Here is a 17030-nt window from a genome sequence, read left to right on the forward strand (position 1 = left end):
TTTTTCAAATGCGTTGAAATTTATATTGGACACGGATTTAAAATTCCAATTTCATAAAATCTTCAAACTGCTATATACTTATATATTACGTAATATTAGTTCAGCTGCCAAAGATTGTACAATTTTCAGCAAATGCCATTTTTTATACTGATGGAAAGGATTTGAATTTTTTTAAATTAGTGAACCTTTTAACGCAAAATTTCAATATTTATTTTATTATAATGGTAAAATCTATGTTAAACACGGAAAAAATGCAAATAAATAAAAAGTTATTCCCCATTTCATTCACTAATATGTATTCATCAATGTGTAAGAAGTATATTATGTAATTACTTTTTACATACATAAGTACAAAAATTTTCGCAAATATTTGCTAACATACTGATACAAATCTTAAAATATAGAGTTGGTATAAGGGTCAAATTTAATAATAGGTTTGAAATTTTTAAAATTGATGTGCATATTGATTACTGTTTACTAATATTAATGTTTGATGTAGCAAAAGAATTTAATTGAAAGTTACTTACCATAATGAAAATATTAAAAACATGTAAAAAACAAATAAATCAAAAAATGAGGGGTCAAAGGAGTCGTTTCAAAATCAATAATACTTTTAAAGTAGAACCGGTAGAACCATAGAATGAGTTCTAACAAGGCCTTTAAAATTGAGTTTTTTAAAAGCGTTAATTATAAAATATTTAAAATAGAATAAACATGTTGAATTGATTTTAACGCTCATAAATCCATCTTTTTAAAGATTTTTTAGAACATTAATCCCAAAGCCTTATTGATTTTTAATGCGTTTCAAGAAAATAGTTATTTAAAATTGTTTAATAGTGATTGTTAACCTTGTTGTGTTAATCGATTTTTATATAATGTTATATAAACAGTAACATATGTATATTTTTTAGTCTTTATATAACCAAAGTTGGAAAAAATGCGATTAGTCGAAGATATTTCTAAAATGATTTTAAAAATTTTTTGTCTTGTCTTTACCTTTTTTAGATGAAGATAAAAAGTAAAATTCAAAAATGGAAAGGTAAATGTACATTTACAAAATTGTAAATGCATTTGTGTTCCGTAACTTTTTATTCATGTGCCCATACACAGGCATCTTTATATAAGACTTGACAATTTACTAATCCATACATACCGTGTATTGAAAATTGATCATCGTATATTTTGTTAAGAAATATATTTTATATTAGGCATTTTCGAATAAATTAGAAATGTTCATTGTGATTTAGAATGTTTGGAAAATAAAATAGGATTATAAATACAAAAAATATGCAGAAATTATTTTATTTACATAAAAGAATAAAATTTTTAATCAATTTTTCTTAAAACTAGTAATATTTCACGAGAAAATCTATAAATTTTATCACATAAATGTACCATTCACCTAAATTACAACAATTTTAATTTTCTTTTATTAAATTACATACTTTTTTAAATCTATTCCTAAAATCTTAACAATAGTAGGTAATTGATTCAATTATATTTACCACAGGCAACAGAACAAATCTCTTACAAATTAAAAATACTTCATTTACGTTCTTCTTTTCTCGTAGGCTATTGCTCCTGCACCCTTCGACGCAACACTTTCAGGCATTTCTATTTATATGAAGGTAATCAAATATAATATTATATTTTATTTAAATATGATTACAATTAAAATTTTAAAAAGCACACCACATCTTACTAATTTATTAAGTGATTTTTCTTTTTAAATTAATTTTAGTATTATTGTTCTAAAATTCCACCTTTGTTTCATACCAAATATTAGAAACAGAAGAAAAAATTTATTTATATAAATTATAAATCTTATAACACAAAAAATTAATATTATTCATTAAATTTAAATCAAAATCAAATTTTAACCATAAATTATTTTACCGTTCAGCGACACTGTCTTCCCGTATGAAATTATATATATGGACTAAAGAATGCTATAGTCTAATTTTTTGTAAAACCTTATTCATACAAATACAAAAATATTAACATGTCTTGTACATTATAGGAGTTTATGGCCCATACATGCGACTGTATGATCACATGCAATTAAGCAAACAAACAGTTTGTAATTTCTTACAAACTGATTGCAATTTTTAGTTAAAGTAATTGATTTGCTTTGACGCAATAGTATAGTTGCTTGGATATACGCGAAATAATTTTACAATCAAGCGTAGTAATAACATAGATTTATTTTTAATTTTCGTTTTCAAGTTCATTTAAGGAACGCATCCTGGATGTAAATTTAGGTGCTTTTCGATTTATGTACCATTTAAGCACTACATGACGTAATAAATTTGTTTACAATTATGTGTATAACAACCGCTTCAAGAATAACAACAACATAATATTATGTTATGAAAATTTCCGAGGGTACACATTTGGAGAAAGGGGATTTGGTTTAAACTCATTTAAAAAAAAAATATTTCAATACAAAAAGTTTTATTTGAATCAATTTGAATGTAATTTTCATTTGCCTAGACATTTGACATAGATTAGTGAATAAAACATATACATATGTATAACAACGTTGAATATTAATATAGCATTATGAAATTAAAAAGAAAATGTTATTAAATATTATGGTTGATAAACAAAATACTATCAGCGATAGAGTTTATTTTTTGCATTATTACATACATAAGTATTCCCAACTATACTATATGTACATATGTATACGATTTCATTTTATATTAAATAATAGTTTTGTAAGAAATAAAAGTTATACGATTTTAACTTTGAATATCATGGAAATGGGCACAATTTGCGAGTCAATCACAATTTACAAATTAACAAACTTGTTTTGGTTGATAATTCTATCTCAACATAAATAAAATATAAGTTGATATTACGTGCTTATATGTAGTGCACTATAAGTAGTGCGACTATACACAGTCTCGCGTTCGGTGCGCTGCAAACATAGGATTAAAATATTGCTTAAAAATATTTTTTGAAAGAGATGAACTTATAGTTCATCTTAGTTCTTTTATAACTGAGAATAGCTATAAACAGGTGAATTATATTCTTTTAGGAATAAAAACCATATTGAATTCAATAATATTCCATTTTATTATAATTTCAATAGTAGCAAATTCCTGAATTACATTTTATTATACATATACTATGTATACACAATTAACTTCTTTATCAATTAAAAATCATGATTAGGTTGTAAAAAAAATAATTAATTAAATTATATATACTGTTAATTAACACTATTAAGTTATACTACTAATTAAAACTAATGTAATTACGGATTATATTAAGTAATTAAATTTTTTTGTCTATTCATTAGAATCTACAGTTTAAATTTAACAAATTGTCCAGTATAAAAATATGTTACAAATTATTAGACAATCCTAATTTACAAATAGTAGTTCGTCAGGATTCGGTTTATGTGATTTAAAAAAATCGTAATAAATATTATAAAAATAAATTACTTACATATATATACTCATCATAAGTTTAAACTAATACAGCATATGTATACATTCATTATAAGTAATACTGAAATTTTTTTTTAACTTGTTTGTATTATAAATTTATAAAAGAGAATTATATAAAATAAAGTGTATATTACAAATTCATCATGATCAAGTTTTTCAACCATTCTTTGCAAAATGTGTAATAAAATATTATTGGTGCTAACAATTTTGATTACATCTATTTTAGCAATATGTACGGCAGAATTTTTTTTTGAAAGTGTAAAGAAAAAATTTCCAAATCTAAAAAATTTATCAACAGCTGCAATATTTTCCAATACATGGTTCAGTTCACCAGAAGAACATGAAATTTTGTGTGGTATTCATAACAGTAAAAATAAATTTACAACAATATTAATTTCGAAAAGACAAAAATTTGAATTAAGACATTTATTTAAAAAGGATATTTTTGTATTAATTTTTGTAAATATTGAAATTTGTAACACAAATACGGTTGATATTTTCAATAATGCTAATTTAATATTAAATGGAATTCATTCATCTAAAATAATAATATTTTCTAAACCAATTTCAACTTCTTCTTTCAACATAATGTATTATTTGGAAAAATGTTTTAGTATCTTATGGAAATATCAATTTACCGATGTCCAAATTTTAATGTATAAAAAAAATGAATTGAATTTTTACATCGACAAAATTTATACTTATGATCCTTATCCAGAAGTAAATATTAAAAAATATAATTTTTCATATTATAAAAATGAACAAAAATATTCAAAAATTAATTTAAAAAACTATGTAATTAAGAGTCCAATAAAAAATGATATGCCAAGAGCCTTCAAGTACATTGATATTCGAACAAAATCATTGAAAATAAGTGGTATAGCAGCAAATCTTTTAATTGAATTTTGTCGACAAATTAATGTAACGTTTATTGAATTAAATTATAACAATACTTATTCGATTGAAGATAGTTTGGAAATGACTGATATGTTAAATTTAATTAGTAATGGAACTATAGAAATACTAATACATCCTTTTTCAACATTTAAAAAAACTAATGTTACAATATCATATCCATTGTCATTTTTTAAAATATGTTTAATGGTACCGATCGGTCATTCAGTATCAAATTTTATGTACCCTTTGTTACCATTTCAAATTGCTAGCTGGAATTTACTAATATTTACATTTACAATATTGTCAGTATTCGAATATCTTAGATTGAAATTATTTGAAATGAAAAAAAAACATAAAATGGATATGGTTCTAATATTTATCTCTTCAGTTATTGCCATCAATATGCCAAGAAAATTTCTTAAAAATCCATCGAAATATCGAATTTTAATTTTTGTTTTAATATTTATTTTAGGATTTGTTGCAACAAATATATATTTTGCAAAATTATCTAGTTTTTTAACAACTACCTTAACTGAAAAACCTATTAATACAATTCAGGACATGGTTCGAAATAGAATGAAAATTTTATGTTTAAAAAATGAAAGAGATTTTATTTTTCAAGCGAATACATTACCAAAAAAATTTAAAAAGTTATTTATTACAACTGATGCAAATAGTTTTTCAAAATTTCGGTATACTTTAAATACAGCCTATTCATATTTCGTTACAACAGAACGGTGGTCATTCTTAGATAAACAGCAAAATTGTTTAAAGAAAAAAATATTTAAATTATCTAACATATGCTTTGGTGGTAATTATGTTTTAGCATATCCAATGAAAATCAACTGGCACTTGGATGAAGAATTAAAAAATTTTATACTAAGATGTCATGGTAATGGTTTGTTTCACTACTGGGAGAATGCAGTATTTTTTGATGGAATACATGCAGGAAAAATAAAAATACTTACAGATGACAAACAACATTTGATACGGAAACCTCTTAAAATGAATCATTTACTGATTAGCTGGATAATTATATTTTTTGGGCTAATATTAGCTTTAATATGTTTTGCAATGGAAATATTTTTAAACAATAAGCACAAACTCATGTAGAGTTTAATTACTAGTGTTCGACGACTAATAAAGCGAATTAAGGTAAAGAATTATACACAATTTTCAATGGTGAGATTGTCAGTAATTTGCTTTTATAGAAATTTGGAAAAGATTGTACAGTTTCGAAAAAATTATTATCAGAAAGTTAAAGTTTTGCTAATTTTGAGAGCCGTTTACTTGCAAAAAGGGGTAAAATATATATTTTGTTCCGACAAAATGAAGATATTTTCTTAAGGTCTGCAAATTGTTAAAATCTTAGACTTTTATGATTAATCATAATAAGGGATAAACAACGTCAAAAATTTTAAAGAAACAACTAAACTATGCCGTTTTCCAATAGAAGAAGTATACTAAATTTTTTTTGCGTGTGTGAACAAAACATCTTAAGTAAAAAATAGCGGAATTCTGGCAAAATAAAAGTTATTCTTACATTTTTATATTAGATAATAGAATCTTTCTTTCTCTGTAATATTAATGAATGTAAAAAAAATTAACAATAAAATAACGAGCTATATTTAATAAAGTAAACGAAAAATATTGTAGGCTGGTAAAATGTGCGTGTACGTGCATGCATAGTGATTGATATTAAAGTTTAAATGTGACAAGGAATATGCAAATAAATACTCTACTATTCGTATATTATTGTGTAATAATCTACGAAAATCCTGATACATGAAGAAAAGAAACTATTCAACCCAAAAATATTACAAAATGTTTTATCATAAATTTTTCCTTTATTTGGTTTTTGTATCGAACGCGCATATTAACTTTTTTTACCGACCGTATTGTGTATACAATAGGTAGGTTGTGTGATACCAACAAATTTTGCATATCGAGTTTTCGGTGGGAACGCACTTCTCCATGGTAGGGAAGTGTAAATAAACTATTTTTAGCAACCTGTCGATCTGTCGGTCTGTCGGTTCGTCGGTCTGTGTGTGCACGCGTGAATCTCAAGTTCGGCTGAACTGATTTTGATGAAATTTTATATGTTAGTGACCATGGTACGGATTGATCAACTTTTGGAATATATCAGGCCTCGGGAACTGCACTTTTTAGCGGGCCTGTTTCACATTTTTGACCATTATGAAAAAAATATTGAACCGATTTACTCCCTAACTTTCAACCGTCCGCGAAACCTCCCAACTTTTAGAAGAAATCAGGTGTTTTTTTCAGAAATTTACTTCGGGCGAAATATACATTTTTGCGTATATAAAGAGAAATAATCAACCAATTTCATTGAAATTTTAAATTTACATTCGAGATATTAAAACAATGAATCTATAAATTTTTTGGAAAGATTAGGGCTCGGAAACTGATCTGAGGGCCGATTTTACATTTTTTACCATATTTACAGAACGAATTGATGGAATTTTTTGAAATTTGATATTTGAGTTCTGGTTGTTACCGAAACTAACTGGCGAGCATTTCAGGTAATTCGGGTAGCACAAAGCAAAACTCTACTAATTTACATTTTTACCAAATAGCCAAATTTACATTTTTCTAGGTATGTTAACTATAAGCTTCACCTAACTACACAATACACATTGCGGTCGGTTATGTGCTGACCACATCAGATTTTTTTATTTGTACTTCATTAAATATTATGTATACAATTAGCCTTTAATTGTATTTTCAGTGGTAGTTCGATGTAAATTATTAACAACTCAATAATAACATTTATATTTGTCTTAATATAATATTATAACAAATTGCGATAATAAAACAAAACCAAATTATAGTATTTTACGATATAGAAATATTTGATTCAATAGAATGATTCAAATAATTTAGTCTTATATTTTTCTTTGAGTGGAAATCGTTTACAATTTACCAATTATACTTAGAGAATACTTACTGCCGGAGTGTCGAAATAAAATTCCTAATTAAGTTTTTTATCAATCAGAAGCATCAATGCATAATTCGAAAATTGTATTCTCTTTATTCATTTTGCTTATTAATTTGGTTAACTCGTTAAATTTTGTAAAACTTAGTGAAGTTGTAATTAGCTTACAAAAAATACATAATTTCACATCATATACTATTATTAAGGATAAATTTATTAAAAATTTTACTATTGATAATATTAATTTGTTATTACATAACCATTCCCTAAACGATATTTCCAAAATTCTACTTGATACAGAGTTTGAAATTAAATTAAATTATTTTGTTAATAGTCAATTTACAATTACATATGTGATTATAAAAGATATTGAAAATATATTTGAAACAATAAAATTTTTAGATAAAACACTTTATAGACTTCATGAATGTAAAACAATTTTGATAATTTTAAATGAAATTCAAAATTTTTATAAGATAAAAGATGCTTTTGTGAAATATGTTTGGCCATTACGTTTTATTAATATTTTGTTAATTTTAAATTATAAAAACATATTTGGAATATATTCTTATCAACCATTTCCTATATTCAAATTAATAAATGAAACTGATAAACAATATAAATTTTTATTTACATACAAAATAAATTTGAATGGTGTTAAAATTAGAACACCTATTTACAGAGATCCACCAAGAGTAATACCATATTTTGATAGGGACAGAAATATGCATTATATTGGAGGACATTCAGCTCATGTTATAAAAAACTTTTTTCGTCAGCATGGTGGATCATTTATTCAATATTATAATAATTCTCAAAATAGCGGAGTTATTAAGAATTATTACAAGAAATCAGAAGCTTTAAAATTTTTATTTTCAGAACAGACTCCTTTTTTAATACATTTGTTACCAATGTCAAGTACGAATTCTTCTTTATCTATTACATATCCGTCAGATATAACACGTGTTTGTGTAATGGTGCCGTATAAGAGACGGGTAGCTGCTTATATGTTTATTATTCAACCATTTAGTTTAAATGTTTGGTTAGCGGTTGTAGTAACAATCCCAATTTTAAGCATTTTAATTTGGATTACGTTAAAAAATTTAGGAAATTTAAATGACTTAGGATTACAATTTCTTATAATTTTAGCGATGATTATTTATATATCATTACCTATTAAAAAATTGGATTCTTCAAGAAAGAGTATTATGTTTTTAACACAATTATTTGTTTTTGGATATATTTTGTCACAACATTATCTTTCTTCTTTGCTCTACTATCTTTTAACAAGTAAGTTAAGATATCAACCCTTTTATTTCAAACGAAACATTCTCATTTTTAGCATAGAATATTTATTTTAAACATACGAGTAGTTACAAAGAATTACCTAAAAAATGTACCTTTATAGATAAAATGTACCTTTGTTAGATTATGTCGTTCATTATAAGAAAACGAATTCATTACCTTCTCCTCCGCAAACATAATTTATAACACAGTTTTGAACAGTTTTTGCCAATTAAATGTGATTGTAAATTATGTATGAAATTTATTAGTTGAATACATCACAATTTTTTATTCAATATATTCCTACAGTAACATGGGGACCTCAAATCGATACCGTTGATGACCTGCATAACGCGGGCTTGCAAGTAATGACTACTGCAGATGATTATTTACTGATATTAAAAACTGGACATTCAGCATCAAAATCAAAAGATCTGTTCAAGATTGTCTCTGAAGAAATTTATAATACTTATCGTAATGCTTTAAATACTTCGTATGCTTATTTGGCTGCTGAGGATCAATGGAAATTCGTATTATATCAGCAAAGTTTATTAAAAAAGAAAATATTTCGCATATCAAAATTGTGTTTTGCATCACAATTCTTAGGATTTCCGATTCAAGCCGATTCACCATTTCGAGAACCATTTAATAATTTTATACTTAGATGTAATGAAGTTGGCTTACATGTTTATTGGTTACGTAAAAGCTTACAAGAAGGAATAAAATCTAATTTCATTCATTTGATAAGAATTGATGAGAGTAGTGAATCATTTCAAGCATTAAAATTTAGTCATTTGCTGATTGCTTGGTGGCTTTGGGCAATCGGAACTATTTTAGGAACGTTTTATTTTTTTTGTGAGAAAATATTTAACCAAAAAACTAATTTGTTTTACTATTGTAAATTAATTTCAAAACATAAAAAATAAAATTTGTAAAAATCTTATTTCAATAAACCAGAATAATGAGCAAAAAAATTAAACACCATATACAGTTACACACATATATCTAGTTTTGTTTTTTATTGGTTTTTAAGTTTTTGCTATAAAAGCAAATTTAATAAATTCAATTTTACTTAATTATTTTTGCATTAAAATATAATTTCAAAATAACCATTAAATATTCGGATATGAATGTGATATGGTACTATCCAATGTAGATGAGATTACAGTAAATGCGTTAATTTCAAAATCAGATGTGATGAATGTGATTTTTCCAAGATCTTATAAGTTTATACTTATCAACAGTTTATAAAGCAATATTTTAAAGAACTTTTAGGTCTATGAATTACTATTATTAATTTAATAATTTCTGTATAATAAATATTTTTCGGACTTCTTTCAAAAAAAAGGAATTCTCAGTCTCATTAGGGTTAAAATTTAGATAAGGAAAAATGACAATACAATGGCCGTGCCAACAACAAGACTTATAAAGGAATTATTTTAAGAACAAAATTCTATAAGAGTTGACATCTTATAAATAATACTTTAAGAAGAGAATTAAAATTTTTTATGGCTTGATGAAAGTAGTTTTGCTATGAGAGTAGCAGCATTTCCACAACACTAGTGATGCCAAGTAAGAGTTTATTATAAGAGTAACCTTACGAGAGTTGCATAAAAACTATAAAAAAGGAAAAAAATTATGAGAGTATTGAAGTGTGGTATGAGAGTTTTATTAGAGTCTTGGTCAATTTTTTAGGGTATTACTCTTGGAAATTGTTACTTGGGATGTTTATTTTTCAACTTGAACATATTCAAAATAAATTATTTGCCATATAAAAATTTTCAGTACAACAAATTGTAGTCTCTAAATCAAGTCGAAAGTAAAAGAAATTATATTTATACTATATAACAATAAATAAAAAATAAAAATAAATTTTAGTATATTTTTGTTTTTATTATACAATTATTGACGGTATTAAAATAGAAACTTGAGTAATTGAATTGTGCTCTTATAATTTTTGAAATCAAAAAAAGTGTCGGCCGATCCGCCCTTTTTATTAAAAATAAGTCAAATTACTGTCAATTTTAGTTTTATTGATATAAACTTATAGCCTATTTTTGATTACATATATAACCAAACATAATATAAGGGGTTTTACTACTCGTATCTATGAATTTTTACTATATATTTATATCTGTGTACAGTTTTGTCTTGAGTAGCCCAAAATTCAATAAGATATCTTCCTAAAAAGAAATTATATACGATTTAGTGTTAACAGTGATTTTATATTGGCTTCAGTTATGCCATTAATATTTTTATATATAACAATTTTATTTTCAAATACAATTCTCGCTTTTAATTCAAAACCTTTAATTCATTTAATTACAAAAACTTCTAAAAATTACGGGTATAATACATTTTTGTTTTTCCATAATAACCAAAGTGAATGTCAAACTTTAATTCGCGATATCATCGAAAATTTTAATGGCAACATTTTTCATTATAAATCGAATGTCTTAATTTCATCTTCTGCAATCAGTTTTAAATTAAAAGATACTTTACAACAACAAACTTTACCAATTATAATAACAACAAATGATTGGGATAATATTTTGTCGCTCTGTTCGAAAGTCAATACAGGACTTCTATCACGGCGTACAATTTTTATTACTTTATATCCTATTACAAATATAAAAATAGCATTAATATTTCAACATTTTTGGAAAATACAATTAATGAATGCTATACTGGTTTTCGAAGATGTATATCAAAATTTGCAAGTATTTCGTTACGCTCCGTATCCAACAATATCTGTAATGAATGTTACACATATAAAAGAAAATGTTAAACAACTATTTGAAGGTCCTAATAAATACAATTTCAAAGGACATAACATTTTTACACCCCTTAAACAAGACTTACCAAATGTTATACATAACAGAAGAGGTGTTTCGGGTATAAGTGGTCGAATTATGGTAACCTTTACAGAATACGTAAATATTAATCTTTATGAATATAAACTAATAAACTCATCGGAATATCTCAATGTATCTGAAATAAATTATTTAATTAAAAGTAATAAAATTAAAATTGCAATCAACAGCTATATTAATTTTGGAGACAATGATGATGTTGCATTCAGTTATCCAATTATATTATCAAAATTGTGTTTAATGGTGCCAGCTAGCAGAGAGATAGAAAAATTTTGGTATTTAGTGTTACCATTCAAAGCAGAAACATGGTTGTTTTTAATAATAATTGTGATATTATCCAGTGTTTGCATATTTATAATGTACCACTTTAAGTTTTACAATCCCGTTTATAACTGTAAAAAAGTTATGGAAATTAGTCAAGCACTCTGTTATAGTTTGTGTATAATATTAAATTTACCTATGCCAACATCAAGACTATTTAATATCTCCTACCAACAAATATTTACTTATAGTTTACTTTATTGCTCAGGAATGGTAATAATGAATCATTATATATCGCATTTAGTTTGTTCGTTAACAACTCCAGTTTATTACAAACAAATATCAACTATTGAAGATTTGATAAAACATAATTTAAAAATTATGTCTTCAAATTACGAAACAGAGAATATCGGAAAACTTTACGATTTTCCAACGCAGTTAAAATTTTTAAATGTAGATTCTGATACTTTTTCGAAACACCGCGATTATTTGAATTCTTCATATGCGTATCTTGTTACAGAAGATGTGTGGAGGTTTCTTAATATCCAGCAGCAACTCTTGGAGAAGCCAATTTTTCATTTTTCCGAGATATGTTTCGGAACTTATCCGATAGCATTCCCTTTACAAAGGGATCTGTATATTGCCCGTCCCTTAAAACACTATATAATGTTAGTATTCGAAATTGGCTTGTATGAAAAATATTTAAAAGATGTTTCCCTAAAAGGCATGCGATTAAGTTTAACAAGAAAAAAGAATCTTTTTAAATATAAAGAAAATAATATATTTACGTTAGAACATTTTTCTTTTGTATTTTTTCTTTGGTTTTCTGGTTTGTGTTTTGCTAGTTTTTTATTTTTAATTGAATGTAAAATTAAAGTGATTTTCTTTAAAAATTGTTTTATAAAATTAATATTTAATTAAGTTTTGTTAGCACACCTACACTGTATACTTATGCGTATATTATAAATTATACAATAATTATTGCGATAAATATTCTTTGTAACTATTAATAAAAATAAATAAATGAAAAAGATTGAAATTTATTCCTTTTTCATTACTTTTTAAACTTCATTATGGTGCTATAATAATTTTCTGATTCCGTTACAGTTCCTATAATTTAGTACAATCCTTCTTTTTTATGACCTAATTTGTCCAAAAAATCAGTTCCTTTTTTCAACATATTTATGACTCTGCGGTAAATGAATTTATTGCTATACACATTTCAATCCACCAAATTCAATCCTAAAAACATATATCTATAACATAAAACCAAAATACCTACCAAAATTCCTGGACATTTCTATACGGTGGTCAGCCCGAAGTGTAGTGCGAAGAACCTCCGTCAAAATTTATATAAAATTAATGATGTGAAAATCCAGTAATGTTAAAAATATGGAATCATTGATGAAATAAGGAGCTTTGCTAAAAAAGTTCAACACTACTTCATTTCCACACTTTTCTTTAAAAATTAGATTCATTTTTACATGTACATATGTAAGTATATTATGTATTTGAATTTAGAATTTGATTTTGAAGAGAGAAGTAATGTCTTTATATCTTACAAGTCCCAACGCTGAGAGAGAAACTTGAAAGCACAACCTCATTTTATACGAGTTTTTTTTTTAATCGAAATAATTTTAATTTTTGAGGAGAAATACCAAAATAAGTTCATACTTATTATAAAGCAGCTCAAATTCCGAAAATATATGTTTTTAAAAAATCAATTAAATATAATAATAATGCCTTATATATCTATCAGACCACCAAGCTCAGAGAACAAATCAAAAATAAATTTTAAAATTATATGGACTTACATGGAAAGGGTGTCGAAAATTGGTCAGTATTTAAAATTTAAATAAAAGTAAATTTAAAATCCATTTGAAAAATACATTTAACAAGAAAAAAATTGCAATTTTTAGCGCATACAGAATCTTTCTTGTCTTGCACATGGAGGGGTACTGAATTGTTTAGTGAAGTTTTTAAATAAGAAATTGATTTTAAAAACAAACTGAAAAAAGCAAAAAATTTATTCTCATAAATAAGGTGAGAGCCACAAAGAATACCCAAAAATTTCACAAAAAAAATAAAAAATATATTTCAATCGGCATATTTAGAAAACAAAAAAAAACTATTTTTAGATCAAGAATTGTTTTTGTAATTTCTTTCCGATTCAAAATTTCGGTAAATAATTTCAGCTTAGTTGCTTGATTGATATATATGGCATTAATAATAGTATTTTCATTCTCAATTATTTTGAAATTCTAAACATACACTAATGTCTTTACATCTAACAAGTCCCAATACTCAATTTTTTTTACGATATATTACGAATTTTTGGTTTCGTTCCTGTTTTTTTCTTTAAATGCTACTGATCGTGTCATATTTCTTATTATTTTTTTCTTTTTTTTACGTAAAAAAGAGTTTAATTAATGTCCAAGGTCATATACTCTGCCTCGAGAATGTAAATATTATAGAAGAAATAAAGGTCATAACTTTGTTACAAGCACAAATAGTAGTGATGGTAAAAATTTTCAAAAATTTTCACAAAATCTTATATCAAAATTTATTTTTCATCTTTTAGGAGATGTAGATAGTGGGGATGATAATGAATCTGAACTTAATTCTGATAATTCTCATATCGTTTATCATCAACAACGACAATTAAAATCACGAATAAAGACAGCGAATCAAATTAATTATAACAATCAAATTCCAATATAATCAATACCATCGTGGTTTGCCGAGGGCGCCAATGTCATATCGGCGATACGAAACTAAGCTATAGGTTGATTTTGAGTTTTGTTTTAGCTTATTTTCGGTCTTTACTTAATTAAAATTTAAATTTTTCTAATATTTATTTAAGTATTTATATATGCAATGGAAACTCAAAGATTAAGCTATGCAAATTTATAATAAAAAGAAAAGAACGTTACAATAACGCGTATTATTTTCACAGAAACAATAATTTTACACGTAAAAATTTATTTAAGATTTTTCATGAAGTTGTTCATTTATTTAAAAATTTATTTAAGATTTTTCATGAAGAAGTTCATAATTGTATTTTAGATATTATTTTCTAATTCCATCTTCAAATTTTTTCTTTACTATGTATTTATATCAATATTCAATAATTATCTTTCATTAATTATATTTTCAACTTGACACCACAGTTACTTCCCATATCTTGAGTTAACTTACTCTATGAGAAAAAAAGCTGTTCACTTAAAAATAATGAAATGCTTTCAGTAACATATAAAACGTCGAAGGTGAAGGTTGTGCTTGTTGTTTTTCCGCTGTTTCAAGAATTTTAAAATAATTATGAATGAAAATATTAATATATTTTCGTGATTTTTCAAATATATTTTCGAAATTTTACTTGCTTTATAATAAGTGTGAATTTATTTTAAAATTCCTTCTCAAAAAATAGCCACTTCGATTTAAAAAAACCCATATAAAATAAGGTCGTGCTTTCAAGTTTCTAGCGGTTGCGGTATACTATACAGCAAGTTGCGTTACGAAACTATCGATATATCGCCATAGTTTTGCAACGATATATCAAAAATATCGATGGTTCAATATATCGATAGTTCCCCAACACTAACTGAAATTTGAAAAACTTTTTCACCAAACGTAGTATAGAGGTCAAACAGATTTTAGAAAACAAATATGAACTTGTGCACATTACTAATGCATGTATGATTAAATATTGTTATAGAATTCATAAAATTTAATAAAATTTCAATGTCAAATTTTTTGTTTTAAAAATTTAAAATACCTTAACAAGATTTTAAATAATTTATTTAACGATACACTAAGTCCTCGAGATACAACACTTTCGGTTCCAGAAATTTATGTCGTAACTCGAATTGTCGTTTGAGGAAAAAAAAATGTATGGAAACAAAAAGTGAATTAGACAAATTATTTTATATTATAATTAACCTGTTTTTTTAAAAATGGTAGCACAGTTTTAAAAGACAATTAAATATAATAACGAAACAAAAAAAAAATTCAATTTTCTAACAAAAATAAATAAAATGAAATCTGATTAAGTGATTATTCAAATTCAAATTCAAATCATTTTATTGCCCAAATAAATTCTTACAGAAATAATTCTTAGAACTAATTTTTAAGTGTTTCAGTCGTTACTTTTCCTCTTTAATCTTCTTTTTTTTTTTTTTGGAAAATTTTGTTACATAATTGTTATTATTTAATTTATATTTATTGCTAGGAAAAATTGCAAAAAACCTATTTGATATTTTAATATTTTCTTTTTTTGTGATTTTTGTTGTTTTATTTTTTTTTTTTTTTTTTTGTTATTTTTATCTTTTTTTAAAACTTTAGTCTAAACCTAAATCTAAACTTAAAAATAAGCCTAAACTAATATTACTTATCTTATACAAGTTAAGTCATTTATCGTATGAGAACGTATCAAAATAAAAATAACAAAATTTTTACCTAACTTAATTTAATTTTATTTTAGTTCAATGTTTTTGATACACCCGTTTGTTTACAATATTTTGTTTCTTTCTTGCCTACACAACTCTTATTACCATCTATTTCTAAATAATAAAAATGGAGTATTTTAAGAATTTGGAAGCAAGATGCAAACGAAAACTAACGGAATGGAACGAGTCGAATTACTCATTAGTAGATATACTTTGCTACTTATTAATAGATATACTTTGATGAAAACATAAATTAAAAATGATAAAATAAATTTATAGTACAATTATAAATTTCTAAAAATTATTGTACATTATAACCTACAATCTACATTATTCACTTTGTTTACTTTTTTAATAACTTTAAATGTAATTTCTTTCTAAATCTGGATAGCAACGACTTTTTCCTAGCAAATTTAAATGCTCGCGAACCATAATATTATTTTGGGTGAGTATTCGAATAAGTTATTGTACCTGTACATTCTAACATTTAATTTTGTAAGAGACTTATGCGCCTACGTAATGTATTGAAATAATTGATTTTGACAATGTGTATAGGTATACACAATTCTTTTCTACTTTTTTAATTATTGTTTTTTAATGTAAAATTTATCCGCTTAATGTCAATTTACATATGCAAATCGCGAACTTTAAATTTAACAACATAAAATTCTTTTGAAAAAAAAGTTTTAATTTTTGAAAATCTTCAAAAATTATGCGTATAAGCGCACTTTATGCGTGTAAGCGTACCTATGTAACTTGCAATTTTGTTTCCTCTAAAATTTACTCCGTCCTAAATTGTAACTACACAAACTGCATCTTAACAAAAATCAGCTGATTAAAAATTTCATTAAATTAA

The sequence above is a fragment of the Condylostylus longicornis genome, unplaced genomic scaffold, assembly GCF_029603195.1.
Source record: "Condylostylus longicornis isolate FDR11 unplaced genomic scaffold, ASM2960319v2 ptg000018l, whole genome shotgun sequence".
NCBI classification, from domain to species: Eukaryota; Metazoa; Arthropoda; class Insecta; order Diptera; family Dolichopodidae; genus Condylostylus; species Condylostylus longicornis.